Raw genomic sequence first — 17,438 nt, forward strand, 5'->3', positions numbered from 1 at the left:
AAGCCCAACTGTTTCCCTTGACTTCACCCTCATTTCCAAGGTCAGCCATCCAATCCTGAATACGACGAGGGAAACGCGAACACCTCTCCAGCTGTTCTTGGACAACTGAAACGTGCTGTTTAATGCCAAGGCCATTTGGTCCTTGTCTCCAACCTTCATCTAAAAATGTACTGATTTCTAAAAGGCTCAGGTGAGAAGAGGAAAGAGCATTTCAAGTTCTTGCAAAAATACAAGGAGATACAGGTTCCTGTGAGATTTTTTACCTATTTCATCCCATAGCTTCAATCCCATAATTAGGTCTCCTGTCACTTCATCTGATGCTCTGCCCCATTTATCTGCAGCTTTCTGACCCTGTTTCCATATCTGGTAGTATTTTTTCCCATTAGGACTCTCAAAAGAAGAAAAAAAAACAACCCTATTCTTGACCTTCACTCAGATGACTGCACTTACAGAGACCTGTAAGAACTGCACTAACTTTGTATTTCGAGGGAGACAATCGTAGTGTCAGAGTAGGAGACGTATGTATTTTTATATATAAAGTAGGATATATATAAAGTAATGGTATCCATAGAGCAGATACGCCCCAGTCGGTGCCCCGGCGGTCTGATGGGCCTCCCAGAATTGGACTTTAAGAGGAGAGGGCTCTCCACACCCCAGAGCAGCACTGGGTGCAAAAAGTCTGATTTTTTTGGGACAAAGCTAAGCATACAAAATGCAGGCGGTGGCTGAGCACACGCTGCAGCCTACAGCCAGGGCAGAGAGGACGTATGCTCATCTTGCATTTAAATCAGAGTCAAAATTTATTAACAGTGAAGAACCTTCCTGCCTGTGAAATGGTACATGCTTCCAGTCAGATCCGAGTGGTGAAACCATGTTCCCAAATGCCAAATTTAAGAATAGATGAGCCATATGTCAACCGCATCACCTTTTTATCTGATAGATGTTTATTAAGTGAAGACAGAATAGCTATCTGTTGCATAAAAGCAGGCCACCTGCTGCCAAACAGCAACCTTCACTCTGCCACAGATAAATGTGTTCTCAGCTAATTTATGCTAATACTGTACTTCAAGTTACACCGTGCTTGCCAAATTTTGAAAGACCAGATTTCTCAGTGCTGCAACACAACCCCAGAAAGAGCCACCTCCTCCACTGACGGGGGCATAAACACCCAGTGATGGCCGCAGCTCACTCGGAGCAGCTCTTGGCCAGGTCCGCGAGGCCAAGCTGAGAGCATCTGCAGAAGACTGGGCCCAGGATATTTGGGACAGAGATTTGGCATGGTGAACTCCTCCTGTTAGCCCATCTCCGTTTGCAGACATAGGTCTCGGGCTCATCTCTATTGCCCCCAACAACTTCAGTACTCTGGTGCATGGGTCCCTCTCAAGTCACCCAGCACCTGGTCCACGCTCTGATTTCAACAACCATCTCTCCAAGCAGCCCGTGTCGCTGAGGAGGGGTGAGCAGTGCTCTGCCGGCGGCGGCGGCGGCAGGAGCGGTTAACCCAGCTTACGATCAGCCTTGGCATCTCCATGGCAACTCCAGCGGATGCTGCACTCCTAATGGCTCATAAGGAACCGCCGCACTCACAAGCAGCAGTTGCAATCAAGTTTGGTCTTGGTCATCTCCAAGGGGACTAGAGCATAATGCAGAAGAAATTAGTAAGAGGCATTGAAACTGCTTTGAATAGTGTAATTGTCACAACAATTCCACTGGATTAAAATGAGTCTGTTCCTTAAAATGCACAATATTTCTTCTGTCTCTCGGTTTTTTGCTCTGCTACTGCTGCTCAGTGATGACCTGCACACATTCGTGGAGAAGGCTGAAGGGGACCGAGCGGGACATGCCACCCTCAGACAGGCTCACTGTACCAGGACTGCTTTTCACTGGCAGAACGTGAAAGACCCCAAACACAAGCATGGAAAATCCGACATCGTTAACCTAGCGCACCTTTCAACTGCGGCATACCGGAGGGAGAAGCATCTGAAAACCTGCTGGAGAGTTTTTGCAGTAAAAAACTAAAACCAGCTTCATTATAAGACATATGAGGGTCCTGACCTTAACTTCTAGGTCAAAGACTCAGCCCTGCCCACAGCGCCACCTCAAATCCCCAACCTTCGCCTTTCCCGAAGTCTTTTGCAGGTGGGTGACCACGCTCTAGTAACCCCTGAGGGATTTTGTCTTTCCAGCTAAGTGAAAAGTGTATTTTTCATGCACAAGCTGCTGGGCAGCTCTCCCCGGGGGCTGCGCTGCTACGGGAGAGGTTTACACCCCGACCTAGGGGCAGGAATACACCTGACACCCGAGGTTGGTGTCCCACCTCACTGCTGGGGTGCATCCCTGAGGATCACTGGGCAGGATTTAGCCCCCCATCGCTATTCAAGAGCCAAAAGGCACTTCTGTCTCATGGCTCACATTCTACTCACCCCCAGTCTCTGCTGCCGTGGTGGGAGCTCTCCCCCACGGCCCCTGCAGATCAGCACCAGGATATCGGGGAAAGCAAATTACACCGGTTTTAGGGTTAACCTGTTTGCATTCATATTCCAAGCCTTGCTTTCACATCTATAACTCATTTTTCAACATCTTCAAGCAAATTTCACACTGTTGCAAAAATGTCAAGGGTTTAATCTGATATGTGTGATATTTACTGATGCCACTAGGGAGAGAGATGATCATATCTTCCACTTCCCATCAGGTTTCTTACAAGAGTGAAAACATATCAGGAGAATTCACTGGGTTTTGCTATACTTGGTATATGCAAATGAACATAAAACTATCTGAGGAGCACAGACAAATAACTTTGCATATAAGAGACCCAAGGAAGAGCTTACGCAACCGAAAGCTTATCTGTTTTTTCCAGTTGTATTAGATGGTCTTAGGGTATGTGGCTTTGCCGACAAGCCTTGCCACGGCTGTACTTTAACTGCATCAGAGCGCAGGACCTGAAGCCTAGGACCAGCCTCCTGCAAGCCTTATGCTTGGCATCAACTGGATTAAGAGTGGAGTTGAAGAGAGCAGGAAAAAAAGGCAAATGGATGAAAATTGTAGTGCATCAATACTGGGATTTTCCTCAGATTAATTTATTCCCTGGAATATCAGCAGGAAAAGATTCCTCCAAATATGCGAGAAATCCAGAGAGGGCTCTCACATGCAGCAGAGAGATCAGTGGCAATCGTGTGCCACAAAACAAACCAAGCAGAATGAAGCAAGTAGCAATGTTCTTTCTGGTTTGGGTTGATTCGAAACCCAGGTTTTAAAACAAAGTGGCTGCAGGAGTGGAAATTAGTGGTTTGCAGAGCTGTGGTGGGGCTGGTGCTGGGGCTCCCGTGGGGTCTCGGCGAGGGAGTGGTGGGGCTGAGCTGGGCACGGTTGCTGCTTGGCAGCCAGCCCACAGAGTGGCACGGAGGGGATTTGTGCCGCGAAGACAGCTGAAGGAGCTCCGTACGCCCAGTGCCGGAGGGAGCAGGGGAGGGCTGTGGGCTGGAGCCCCGGCTGCTTGCACTGCACCCGGGCAGCCAGGCTTGCACCACTCCGCATCCCGGGCAGAAGGAAAAGGCTCCAGTTAAGCCCTTTGCTGTATTAAGCCTTTTTCTCTACCAAGAAAATAAATTCTCTGTTTTAAAGCTTGGGATGCGGTGAGCAGAGAAAAAAAAGCTCAGTGTTTGAATTTTGGTCCTAATCTGACCACCTGCAAACCCGGGGCAGGGCAAGAGGCAGGGACGGGGCTCCAGTACCCATGTGGGGAGGACACCCATCACTGGGCGGAGAGGACCAGGCATGTCAAATGTCATCCCAGCCTAGCCAACTCCAATAGCTACAAGGCTGCCGTAAGCCCTCTTGGACCTGTGGATTAAATTCAGCTATTATTAATGCATGACATTCTGCTGATACCCAAATATCAATCAATATTATTGACTTCAGTAAATTTTGCTCTGAGCCTATAACTGTAATTTAATTTTGCCCAGACCGAAAAAAAAAAAAAAGCACGCTGCATGAAAGCAATATTCCTAAGGCTTCATTTTGGAAAGACATTCGGATCTCAGAAATAGGACTTGAAGTGTTTGTGGCAAGAAATATGCTTAATTAGATTCTTGTCTGAGAAGTCCCCAGCTGTTCTGCAGACAAACAGAAATATCTGAGATTTCTTCCAGCTCTATGGAGACACAGAGATTGGCTCCTCTCCCTGTTGCCCCAGTCTGAGAGATTTGCACATATGATTATTATCTGGTGCTGTTTCAGACAATACAAGATGCCACACAATCTCTGAGCACAGAGCAAATATTCCAGCATTTTGTTTCATGATTACTTCCACCCTGTTCGATTCAGCATCTGAAAAATTCTTTGCTATTTTTTTTCATGTGGAAGGCTTTCTGGTAGTTGGACATAACACACATTCATTATGAAATGAAAATATCTCATGTGTTCAGGATGGAAAAAAAAAATCCCTGGCTTTCAAGAAAGCTTTGTGAGCTTATTAAAAACAAGAGCGCTCGCTATGCGTGTCATTCTGCCAAATGAAAATTTCCCTTCTCTCTTCTCAGGCTTGTAAGCTGCTTTGTGTGCTCAAGACATCTCTTTCCAGCGTCCAGCACATTTTCATGGTTAGTCTAACTTGGAATAAAATATCAGCTGCCTTGTAACGACAGGAGGGGACCGCAGAGCAGCCGCACCTCGGCTCCATCGTCATTGGAAAGGGATCCTGGGGAAGCCGCCAGCGACAACGCCCTCCCAGCCCTCGGACCTTGGGAGCAGACCCCTGTGCCACAGGGAACCATCATACCCAAACCACGTGTCTGGGGAGAAGCTGAAACAGGAACTGTGTGCCAAAACCACAGCCAGCCATAAACACTACAGCTCGAGAAGAAGCGAGCCGTGACCGCTCCCAAAATCCACAACCCCGGGGCACCACGGCAAGTCCAACCCCACGCGGAAAGACACAGTTTGGAAGCTCCAGCTCCGGACGTGATTCCCAGGCCCAGCTCACCAGCCCGGCCGCTTTCCCCTTCTCTTTCTTGCTCCCCATCACTCACGCCATCCCTGGTTTTAGGGGTCCCACCCCCAGCCCCGCTCCTGGCTAATGCTTTGAGACAAAGCTGCAGTGCATGGTGGGGTGGTGAAGGTAGGGGTTGGTCCTCCACTGCCTCCTATCTTCTAATTTCTCCTGCCACCCCTTGGACTTCTCCATAGCGCATCCCACCACCCGGGCTGGCCCGGGAAGAGGTGCAGATAGGCACTGTGCAAATCAGGCAACCGGCCGCTGCATATGGAGGAGCCCAGCTGGGCATCTCGGCACAAGCAGCTGCCATGCTGCTGGGCACAGCCTTAAGCACGTGGTGTTTTGGAAATGCAGCTCTTAGCGAGGTTTGTCCCAAGGTTTTGGGGTTGGATACACAGCGGCGCATGAGAACAGGAGAGCATCAAACACTAGCGACCCTCGGGAAAGTGAGGTTAACCTCTCGCTGCTGGAGCTGCCCACAACAGGGAGCCTCCGGGTCCTGGTGAGGCACATCGGATAAGGAATATACCCCCAAACCCCGCTGTGGCTGGGCTGGACCTGACAGTGAACAACACATATTGCAAGGATCAGACTAGCAAAGCGCACCCTTGGAGATCACCTCCAGCAGACAGTGGAACAAGTCAAAGCTCTAATCAGTCAGTTATTTAAAAATAACTTATTTCCAGAAAAAAAGCCTTCCAGAAGGAGAAGTGGACTTTTTGAGCTAGCTGGAAAAAACCGCACAGAGAGCTCAATCTCACATATCACCGAGATCTCCCTCCCCACCCAAGGAGGGCCACACACCGCTGGCAAGCACCCAAAGGTTTTCCCAGAACTGGGATAATTTGTTCCCACAGGGCAGAGCGATTCACTCAGCACGGCTGCAAGAGTCTGCGTTTCATCTGACTAAGGATGAGATGAGTAAGAGCAACTACAAGGATGAATAAACACTTAAGGAGCTTTGAAGAGCTGCTCTCGGCAGCCAGCAGTAACATTCATTATCCCATAACCACCTGAAATGGGACCTCTCGGTCTCCCTTGCACGCTATGAGCCGAGCCAGTCAGTTGGTAGGTGGTGGCATTTGGGCAGGCGGGTTGGTAATTTGGGACGATTCAGTACTGGATCACACACGGCTCATTTGCTATAGCAGACCACGTTCTCCATGTGGATTATCTGCAGGGCTCTCTTTTTCCCCTGGTTCTTCATTCCCATTTATCTTACAAGCAATTAAGACTGTTTAAGAAGACGATCACTTTGGACTTTGAAGCTTTTTTCTCTGATCTGCTATGTTTGTTCCTTAAAATATAACTTCAAATATTGTGACATTCTGGATGTTTTCTGTTTCAGTAACAGGCTGGTAATTGTAATTAGTTTTATCATGGTGGAAATTCAAAAATCTGCTCTGAATGCGTTCCTTTGAATTTAGTTAAAAGGCACTTTTTGAGCTGACAATCATTTTGACTGCAGTTTGTGAAAAAGACTCCAATTTTAAACTTACGGGAAAGGCTCATTTTACTGCAGGGTTGAGAATCCACTGTCTCAGAGCTCACTGGCATCGCAAGGTGCTAGCGAGAGCCAGAGCAAATATTTCTCTGGGCTTCCACTTTCATGCAGTACGTTTTAGATTACACTTAAGCGGATTCAGGAGAGGAAGCTGGGGGTGGCGGGAGGGAAGGACGCGAGTAGGTAAGAATGAAAGGAGGCAGCGCATGGAAAAATGGAAGGAAACGGTCAACTAAAGAAAAAAACGATGCACAGAAAGGGTAAGGAGGTACTGGCAGGATTGAGAGTAGATCATACAGAAAGCTCAGAGTTATATGTACCAGACTGACTAGATAAGGATAATAAGGAAATACGTAAGGATAATGTGTCAAGGGATTGCTGCTTGGCACTTCAGCCAATGGCCGTGAGTCACTGGAGGTGGGATGGAGAAAACAGGAAAAGGGGAATGAGCGAGAGGAAAACACCAAGAAGATGCTAAAAATGTTAGAAGATGTTGAAATATTCGATATACAGTTCAAAATATTCAAAATACTTTCTTTCGTGTTTGGACAACTCTGCAGTAAGAGAGTGGCAGTCGAGCAATGTGCCCAGGAGGGAGGATGTGGCTGGGCAGAGGCTGTGCCCAGCGGGGAGCTGGTGGTGGGGTGCGGCGGGGGCAGGAGCCAGCCCAGGCTCAGGCTCTGCGCAAACTGGCACCCACACATAGCACAAACCTGCTCTTTCCACCCTCCTCTCTTATTCTAGCGGATACCAAACCTGGCTCCACTGCGCTGTTGGGAATTCCTGTTGGGCAGCGGGTTACCTTGCACCAGGCGAAGCTAATCCTTTGTCTGAGTCCTTCCGTGGGTGATGTGTCCTCTTCTACTAGCCAGAATATGCTGCTTCTTTCGAGGACGAGATGGCTCTGCCCTCCAAATCATCTCCATGGCAATATGCGGAATGCAATATATATTATGGTAGCCTGCAGCACCCGTGCAGTGCTAGTGGGACATACAGGAGATACGAAAATAAAAAATTGAATTGAGCATGAACTTCTGCAGTCAGATTCTCAGATGGGCAAGAGCAAGGGCAGCTTTGCAAAACAGCAAGCAAGGGCAAGGCTGCCTCTAACTCTGGGGATAATTGTCATGGAAACTACAAGTAAAAAGTAGCACAAAACGTAAGTAGGTATGAAAAAAGTAGCTGAAAATAGCTGCTCCAGGAATGTTTCTTTGCAAAGGTTCTAGACATTAAAAGTGAATTGAATAAACAGTTTAGTAATTTTAGATGTTCTTGGAAAATGAATTTTAAGGGGAAAAATGGGGCAAAACAGAGAAAAAAATCTCTGAGAGGAAAATGAATGCAAGTAAGGCTCCTGCAAGCTTTATTATATACATACCTTCATATGTATAGATAGACTCATGCATGTGTGTGATTACATATATAGTATAGTGTGTGTATATATATAACTATATATAGTGTGTATACATATATATACACACTATATATACACACTACTGAAAAAATAATACTGAAAAAAGTAGCCAGCACAAAACAAATACTTACTGCATCAAACTGAAGACGACAGGGTTTCTCAGAGGTTATCTGTGCTGAAGTCCAAGGCCTTGAGCCAAGGATGGCTATATGACCAGAAAATACACACTGAGGGTGAGACCCAGCCACCCAACAGCAGAATGGATGGGTGCCAAAGAGCTGAAATAATCAGAAAAGGCATGAAACAGGGAGCTCAGCGTGTCTGCAGGGAGCCCCGATGGGCGGAAAGCGGGGGTACAGCCTCCAGCCCACTGGGAAGTATTCCGCAATTAACAGCAAGCATTTGATGGCCACAAACCAGGACACCTTTGTCTCTGCTCAAGAGAGCAGCAAACCGCGTTTCACAAAGTGCTTTTTCTCTGCTGTGAGGAACACCTCCCCATGCCAGACGGACGGTGGCACATCCAGGCTTATTATTCCAGCCAAAATTGCCGGTGGGCTGATGCACATGAGCTGCAAGCACAGGGGAAGGAGTAGGGGTGCCAGGCCAGAAAGCAGAGCAGCAGGTACAACCTCCGTGGGACGGCGCTGGGAATGGCAGGGCAGGATTCAGCGTGAACACGGAGGAAAGCAGATGAGATGTGGAGGTACTGTCATGCAGGTCATACTAGGAAAACATTAAAGGGCAATTTATGCACTTAGAGAGGAAAGAATTGAGTTGTAACAGGGAAAAATGTTAGCTGGAAGATGCAAGAAGCAGCAGAATATATGTTACATCACTCACCAGCACACACTGCTGGCTGGGGCCAGGACAATCCACTGGCTACTCCATTTTTTATGCCACATTGGAATAAGCATTGAATAAACGGGAATAATCCTGCGACAGCGAATGGTGTCCATGTGCTAGTAGCTGCCAAGCGGTATGTCTCAGCAGGCAAGACGAAAAGAGGTTGGTTCAAGGGCGAGTACCTGAGAAGTGCTCTGGCATCGCACCGGGTTCATGTGAGTTGGGGGGGGATTTTAGAAGCTGGTCATAGCCACAACATGTAACATGTAACGATCAGAAACTCAAACTGCACCCCAAAAGGAGGCAACAGTGAGGGAACCATCTCATTTACCAGAGGAGGTAACACAGGGAAAAAAGAAAAGTACAGAGAGCAAGAGATGAGGAGGGGAAGGTCAGGGAGAGGTGAAAGGAAAATGGAAATCAAGGGAAAAATAACCCCACCTAAGAGGCAATTCTAATCAGCTACAAAAGCAGAGTTAAACGCAGCCCCAGTTGCAGAGCAGTGTGCCATGGAGACGGGCAGATAACTGCCACAGCAGCAAAGGCTGAACGCTGCAGCCAGCCGGGGTTTTACAGGGCACTCACTAGGTATTTATGAAATAACCATCGAGGCGCAGGCTTCTTTACTTCTGAGCGGTTACAACATAGAAAGACACCAAAAGGAACTAATTACACAGGGTTTTTTACTCAGTAATGTCAAATCACAGCTGAAGAAGATTAAATATGCAACCAAAAGTTACCTACACTGCCGTAATACCACTAACAACACTAGCATTTATAGAGGGCTAAATCACGCTTTCCTTGCTAAGGCCCTTCTCTCTGACCTTTGAAGGTTTGATCTCGAGACATGATGTAAATCATCTGGAGAGTTTTCTTCACCTCTACCAGATGAAGGATATTCCTATTCTGAGAAAGCAGGGTTAGTCTTCCAAATAAAAGAAAGGAAGGTACTGGAGGTACTTGGGCATCCTAGTTCTCTGCTTCCCGAAGTCACTCGGACACCTCTGCGCGGTGGCAAAGCAGTTTCCATCAGCCAAGGAGCACCCTCCGACACTGCACACAGAGATGGACTCTCAGTTCCAGATGGTTTGACTTTTCTGCACACTTATTAAAACTGACATAAAACCCCCTAAAGTAATAATCCAGCTATTTTCACCCGAACTGAAGTTTCTCAGGCTAGTAACTTGCCTATTAGTAAAAGTACAACGCTTAGGGCAATCGGTGCCGGGGCAGTACAGCACAGCACTGTGAGTGTCTACCCTCAAATCCCACTCACTCTGGGACTCGTAGTGCACTCAGGAGAAGGAAAAAAGAGCAGCTTCTTCAGTTAAATTGATGTTCAAGTCAATGGGCATTTGGTAGATGCTCTCCAGGTACACCAACAGTCTGCAGCAATGGCCAGAGCTGCATTCTCATACATTTTAGAGAAGTACCTTGCCCTGTGAACTTAGCAGGACATTCAGACTGCATCCACTCCACCACTGGGTTTATTTTAAAAGCCAACACAATGTTAAAACATCGCACTGGTGTTTGCATCAAACACCACTTCCCTTGGTTAATAAATGTGTGCCTGGTTTGCTACGAGATCTCAACAGAAGTTATACAACACTTCTCAGCCAAGCGCTTTTCTTTGCACGATCTGAAAACGACTTGTGTTATAAAGAGTGAAGAAAAACAACAAACGAGGCTGTGTGTTTGAAAAGAAGCTGTGGAAAATACATCAATATTTGTAATTACAGTGGCAGCTGCTGCTCTGTTGAGCAGTCATGGATGAAGGCTGCTTTCCCACGGATCCCATGCCCCGTCTCCCCACTTTGCCCCCATCCCCACCACGGCAATACTCCCAGGTCTTCCTTCCTCCGTGCCTCACGCCTATATATTTCCCATCCCTCCACGTAGCCTGCGATGGCCACACAGCAGTCCTCGCTGCTGGCCACGTTCCCTAAGTACCAGCTAAGCAAGAGGCATTGCTAGCACGGGGCACTGAGACAGAGGCGCCGCAGGGCAGGACGGCGTGGGTTAGCCAGAACGGCTGACCCTTTCCAGTTTGGACCTGCCCTACCTGATCTGCACGTGACTTCAAGGAATTGGACGTTGTCGAGAGCTCGTGACATCTGCCAGATTCGGTTCAAGTTGACCAAGGGGTTCAAACGCATCAGAGCACAGAAACACAGACTGACGGGCAGAGGGTATATTCGCACGAGATTATTGCCATAGAAAAAGAGGCTTAAAAAAAAATCATCGAAGGACAAAAGTCACTACAGCACCGCAGGGAAGGCTGACAAGGCCGAGCTAAGGAGGAGGAAAATGGACTAACTCCCCAGAGGACTGAAAGATTTCAAAATCCTTGTTCTCCATTTCAAATTATCTCAGTAAACTGGTAACTATCACACCAACCCGCCAACAACCTGAGGATTTAAATAAGCTTTTTGCTACCAGCACATGTAAACCCCAATGAATCCCAAACAGATGGTTTATTTAAAGATCACATTATATGTACGATATCAATATCCAGATTACAGGGGGGCTGTTGCAAGGAAAAAGATGTAATTGTAGACATGTAAAAACCCTCCGGTTTGGACAGAGACTGGGCAAGAGTAATCAGCACTTCTTAAAGTCTTAGAAACATAGTGAAAGAGCTGAAGTGTGTGTAATTACCAGTGAGAGGCATTGTAGCAAAGCAGATAAAGTTAATTATACAGTACAGGAGCATTTTCAGTTGATGTGGTAGTAATCATAGTCAACAGAGAAATGCCCAACAGAGGGAACCGCATACAATAAAAGCAATCATGTGGTGAAAGTGTACAGCACAAATTACCTAAAAAACAAAGGCAGATACAGACACACAGCTGGAGCTGACAAATCTTAATAAAGATTTGTGGATTTCTATGTGCAATAGGGTACCTTAAAAAGCAGCAGACCTTACCCTGTGGATGGTAACCCCCCCAAAATTGTCACATCAGTCTGGAGGAGGTATCAATATTTGTGCTCCATGTGGGGAAGCAAGGGCCAGATCCAGCACCGGTCTGTGACAATATTCACACCGTTTGTCATGGGAAACACCGGTTATGTCCTGGGTGCTGCTGCTGTGTATGAAACAAATGCACCAGCGGGGTTGGTCTAGAGTACCAATTTTCTGAAAGTAAATCTGTACTTAGGAGAAAAGATGCAGTAAATAGACCTCACATTGAAATTCAGGCTCGCAGGCTACCATTTCGTACAGACCATTCAACGTCTGCATCCATCAGTCTGCATTAAAAGCAGGGGGGCTGGAATGCAGGACCTAAAATAAAAGGTTCAAGCATAAATCATTTGCCTGTGTGTATATTTATGCAACTGCAAACATCTTTTCAGCGTCTCTTGGTTTGATGATGGGACAGACATGGCACAGAATTTCACTTCCCCGTGCCGGCAGTGATCTCTCCCACTCCTCATTACAGCCATTTCACCCAAGAGCTGTCTCTTCCCGTATGTTTTGGTGGCACCAAATAAAGTGGGTTCTCACCTGTTCAAAAAGAGCTTTCCCCCCAAGATTTCCTGAAGCAGTGGCGTTAAATAAATCCAGCCTCAGTCAGCAGCGTGCCACCACCCTCCCCTGCACCCAGGGCTGCCGCAGGCACGGGGCGAAGGAAGAGGCTCCCCCGTCATCCCATCCCTACCTGCCAGTTTGATTTCTCATGGCCGTTAGATATTAATAGCTTTTCAGATCTCTAATTGATGATGCTGTTTCACCCTGTCTTCCCAGGGCAATAAACTCCCCCTAACATGGCTGTGTGTTGGAACACCCCGATTAACAGACTTCAATGCTGTAAAAGACTTAATTTGGGGACTATGTGAAATGTTGTCCTTCAAAGCATCCTGATGCGCTAGTGGGGAAGGATTTATTGATTTGAAAATACGCAGATAAATAAATAAAAGACACTAATTGCTTTGAAACAGATACCTGGATGATCAGATGCTATTAGCAGTACGGAAAGAGCGACAAAACAACATCGGGGAGGTCAAGAGATGCAGAAATCCCACTCCAAGGGCATTTTCTAACTGTCCTTACACTTGTGCCAGGGCTTGTCTAATGCCAGATGGCCAGCGGAGCTGCGCTGGCAGAGGGCTTGACCCTGTACCTTTCACTCCTTGCTAGTACAGACCGTAATTTCTGAGAGCCAGACTTGCAGAGATGAGAGCCATGTCTATGCCAACAACAATTACTTATGAAAACAGATAACTTTTAGGACCTTATTCAGAAGAAATCAATGCCTAACACCTGTGGGTTTATATGGTGCAGCTCTAGGGCAGATGTGAGTATTGCTGTCAGCACTTCCACTACTAAAGGATGAAGAATGAAGGCAGACGTGATTCAAGTGCCATCTTTTCCGAAGTTAAGTTAAAACAGCCCTGCAAATGAAACAAATGCATCGGCCTTAAAGATGCCCGAGGATCACAGCAAGGTAAGAAAGCATAATTGGCATTACCGAGGTGAGCCTGCAGCTTGTGGCGCGATGGTTGTGCACAAAGAGCTCTTCGTTAGAGCACGGACACGCCAACCAGCTCCCAGGACCCTTCACGCCTCTCGCGATGGGAATTAAAGCCATTCATCAACACTTGGGTCCAATCCCAGGCCCTGCTGCGGATCCTGATCTGCTGGCAGAGGATGCTCACAGTGACGGGGCGGTCCCTGTCTCTGAAGCCCGGGAGAGCCAGGTAGTGCCACAGGACCTCCTTGGAGAGGAAAGCAGAGCACTTCTGTGACCTGCTGCTGGCAAGTGCCATGTACCCTAAGGTGATGTGAGCTTTCCCCTTTGCAGGCTGGGAGAGAGGAGCCCTCGCACCCGGTGGGGCTGGGCGAGCAGAGGGAGCAGTGACAGCTGGGGTCCCTGGCTCCATCGATGGCACTTGCAAGCAAAATGCTCGTATCCTGACACTGCCATAACGGGTGGCTCCCTGCAAGCAGCAAGTCAGCATCTGGTCAGGCACGGGAGCCTGGACACCAGGCCGTGGCTGGGGAGGTGGACACGGCAGGTTTCGGGTGGTCTGTCCCAGCTGTTCCCCTGCAGAGGGCTGGCGGTCCCCAAAGCTTTCGGTTAGCATACAGTGAGAGCAGAGCTTCACTTTGCACGCTGGGGGCAAAAAAAAGCCCAGCAAACCAAACACCCAGAAGGTAGAGATGCGGCACAGTTATTGCTCTGAAACACTGTCACCTTGTGGCTGCTCAGCTGCAGTCGGACATGCCGCAGCCGATGTGCCTCGCTGGACATCGGGGTGGCCTGGGCACGGCTCTGAGGGCGAAGGGCTGGCCAGGACACAGGAGAGAGCAACCTCACACAGGGGCACGGGGAGCCGCCTTGGTCCGGGTAGCATTTAGTAACAGCTATTACTGGGGAAGGCAGAGGTCTGGAAATCTGTATTTGCACTTCCAGCTCCGTCTGTGGCCTCCCACGTCTGCAAAAATGAGAACAGGAAGGGTGGCTTTAGTTGGGGTGCCGGTGATCACCTGCAACTGCCGGGAGTACTGACCATGCGGGACGTGTCCACCTGGAAACTGCAAGGAGCAACCGAACCTCTCTTTGTGTATGAGCATCACAGGGGGGCCTGCCCAACTGGGGCTGTAGGCGACAGAGATACCAGGTAACGGGTCACTGGAGAGTCCGCAGGACCGTGCCGAGCCCTGACCCCGCTCCCCATGCCCTGCGTGCCTGGTCCAGACCGACCCATCTGCTGCTGGTCCTCCCAGCACGTGGTGCGCCAGGGGAGCGCAGGGTCTGCACCGTCCTCTGACACCCCTGGGAAAGGGAGCCCTCTGCCATGGGGAGGAACAGTCAATGCGTCTGTGCCTGTTAGACACCAGAGCGTTGTGATACCCCTTGATTTAACGAGCAGATGGGAGATCTCCACTCCCTGTGAGAGGAGTGCAGCCATCAGCTGCACCACAGGCAGGACTGGAGAGCAAGGCAATAACAAATACCACTATATTTTGCTATTTTTAAGTTTGACCACACGGCCACAGGTGCTGAAAAAGCTGTCCTGCTCCAAAACCACCATCAGGCAGAGGAGACCTGCTCGGATGCCCTGAATGCCACCGGAGCCATTCCTGGGGTTAGTGCGAGCAGGAAGGTGGAAAGGATTAGTGCTTTGCGGGTGCAGAGTCATAGGGAGATGCTGAGGAGCTCCTGCCAGCTGCAAAAGGGGCTGGCTCCTACTTTCAGCTGGATAACCAGGGTGTATTATGCCATTAAAACAACCTGCAGCGTATCCGTATCATTGCTCTTCAAGAAACAGAGCATCATTAGAGTTACTAGGAGCCACCACAGGGCTCCTGCTGCATCTTACAAGGAAGGAAGCAATCATTTCAGGTCCATTTTGAAGGGAAAAAAAAAAAGTATTTATTCATTTGGATCCTTTTGAATGCTGTAAGGCCACATGAGAATTACAGTCACCTGAAGGCCTTATTTCTTCCTATAAATATTTGAGATATAAATATTCTCTCTGAATTTCCTTTCATGTTTAGCAGGGAACATCACGTGCGTGTAGCCAGCTCCCTTGCTCCCAGTTATTGGTTAAATATACACAAATATGAAAATGTGGGCAAACATTCACAGACAATAAATGCTGGGGGGTTTTAATTAACTAGTGTTTCATATGGTTACAAAACAAACCACAACATTTTAGCAATAACTAAACCCAGGAAAACCGAAAGTCGTCTCCCTTACTCTTCTCACACCTAGCAACTTATTTTGGGGCCAATTAAAAAGTGGCAAATCCAGAAAAGGGAGAATGAAGAACTTTTTCTCCCACAGCACATAATGAAACTGAGGCTTTTACTGCCACAATGAAACGCGGATGCCAATAACGCAGCGACGTTAGCAGGGCGTGGGTGTTTCTACGGACAGTAAGAATGGTCAGAGCTATAATAGTTACGAATGACGTGAATTTTGGAAGAGAGGCAGACCTCCAGCTGTGGCTGCAAACCAATCTTTATTAGGGATTAGGAAAAGAGCTAAGGTGACAGCCAGGTTATCTGCTTACAAGGGAGCTGCACGTACTTCCCACCTTCCACCCAGCGCTGGAGAGACCGGCTGCAGTAACTGGACATCGGAGCCGATCCAATTTTATTTTCCTTCGTCAATTTTTGTGAGTGAATCCCAGCTCGGCTGCTCACACGAGTAACGCTCACCTGTGTGTGCAGTGCCTGAGCCTATGAAACATCAGCCTTAGCAGAAAAAAACCGATCGTCCTTTTCTTCCTAAACAAGGCACACTAAGATTAAACAGCATACCGCAGCGCCGGAGCACACTGCCCAAGAAACATAGCTGGGGACAAGATTCAAAAGAAAAATAGGCCAGAGGCCTAAAAGTGTCTGTCATAAAAAAAATCTAATAGGTCTCTGAGCAAACGCAAAGGCCAACAGGCAAATAACATAAACACTGCTGCGAAAAGATCTACGCGCAGTTCTCTGCAAAGCATCAAAGCAATTCCTTATTGCGCAGTCAATGCAAAAGAGATTGCAACTCAAAGAAACAGAAGACCAAAAAAACAAACTGCTCCTGAAGAAAGAAAGGAGCTACCCAACACAGATTCTCCTTTATTTTATTCTAAAACACTAGAACTACAGGCCAATGGCTTAAATGAAGGCAAAAAAATCAGAATCAACATAACAAATATTAGCGCTTATCAAAAATGCAGCGGACAACAGTTCCTTCCAGCAAACTTCTAAATAATTCACACCCGATATGAAGAAGCCAATCTTAGGAATACACTGTGCCAAAACAGACGAGGAAACAGTTTCTCCCATGACCTGGATGAAAAACCCAACGCCAAAATAGGGGCAACAGCAAAAAGCGTTGTGTTTAAAACCCAATTCCAGCAAAAGACACCATTTAAAACCGAAAAGCGTCTGGAGGAGCCCAGCTGGGAGCCCGTCCATTGGCGCAGCCAATTTGCAGGCAGCCCCCGGCGGGCGGGGGGAGCAGGGCAGGACCCGGGCCGATGGGGTGGGGTGACGTATGGGGGCCACCCATCCCCGCCGCCACCTGCCCATGGGTGCATCTTGGCTCACCAGCACCATGGGTGATGGCCTCAAGTTGTGCCAGGGGAGGTTTAGATTGGACATGAGGAAAAATTTCTTCACTGAAAGAGTGGTGAAACATTGGAACAGGCTGCCCAGGGAAGTGGTTGAGTCACCATCCCTGGAGGTATTTAAAAGACGAGTAGATGAGGCGCTTAGGGACATGGTTTAGTGGGCATGGTGGTGTTGGGTCAACGGTTGGACTCGATGATCTTAGAGGTCTCTTCCAACCTCAATGATTCTGCGATTCTATGGGAGAGGGCACCGGCCAGGAACACGCTCCAGCCCTTGGCGCCAGCAGCGCGTGTTGCGCAAGGTCAGAAAGGAGAAGAGATATTTAATAGAGAGATGGAGGAACGCTAAGAAAAGCTAAATGAAAAGTACACGGGGATGTGGGCCAGAAGTGACGCTCCCCCCCCCCCCCACATTTTAAATAAGTAACACAGTCATGCTTTTTTCTGCAACCACGAAGGCTACAAACCGGGGGGGTTCGCTCGTTTGGGGTTGGTTTTTTTCCCCCCTCACGGCAAGAGCCGAGACCCCTTTCAGGCGTCTCTCCCCGCCTTGCGTTCGCGGCGCCGAAGGCCCGCAGAGCCGCCCCGAGAACGAACCGGAGCAGAGG

This window comes from Aptenodytes forsteri, unplaced genomic scaffold (assembly GCF_000699145.1).
Source record: "Aptenodytes forsteri isolate BGI_AS27 unplaced genomic scaffold, ASM69914v1 Scaffold53, whole genome shotgun sequence".
Taxonomy (NCBI): Eukaryota; Metazoa; Chordata; class Aves; order Sphenisciformes; family Spheniscidae; genus Aptenodytes; species Aptenodytes forsteri.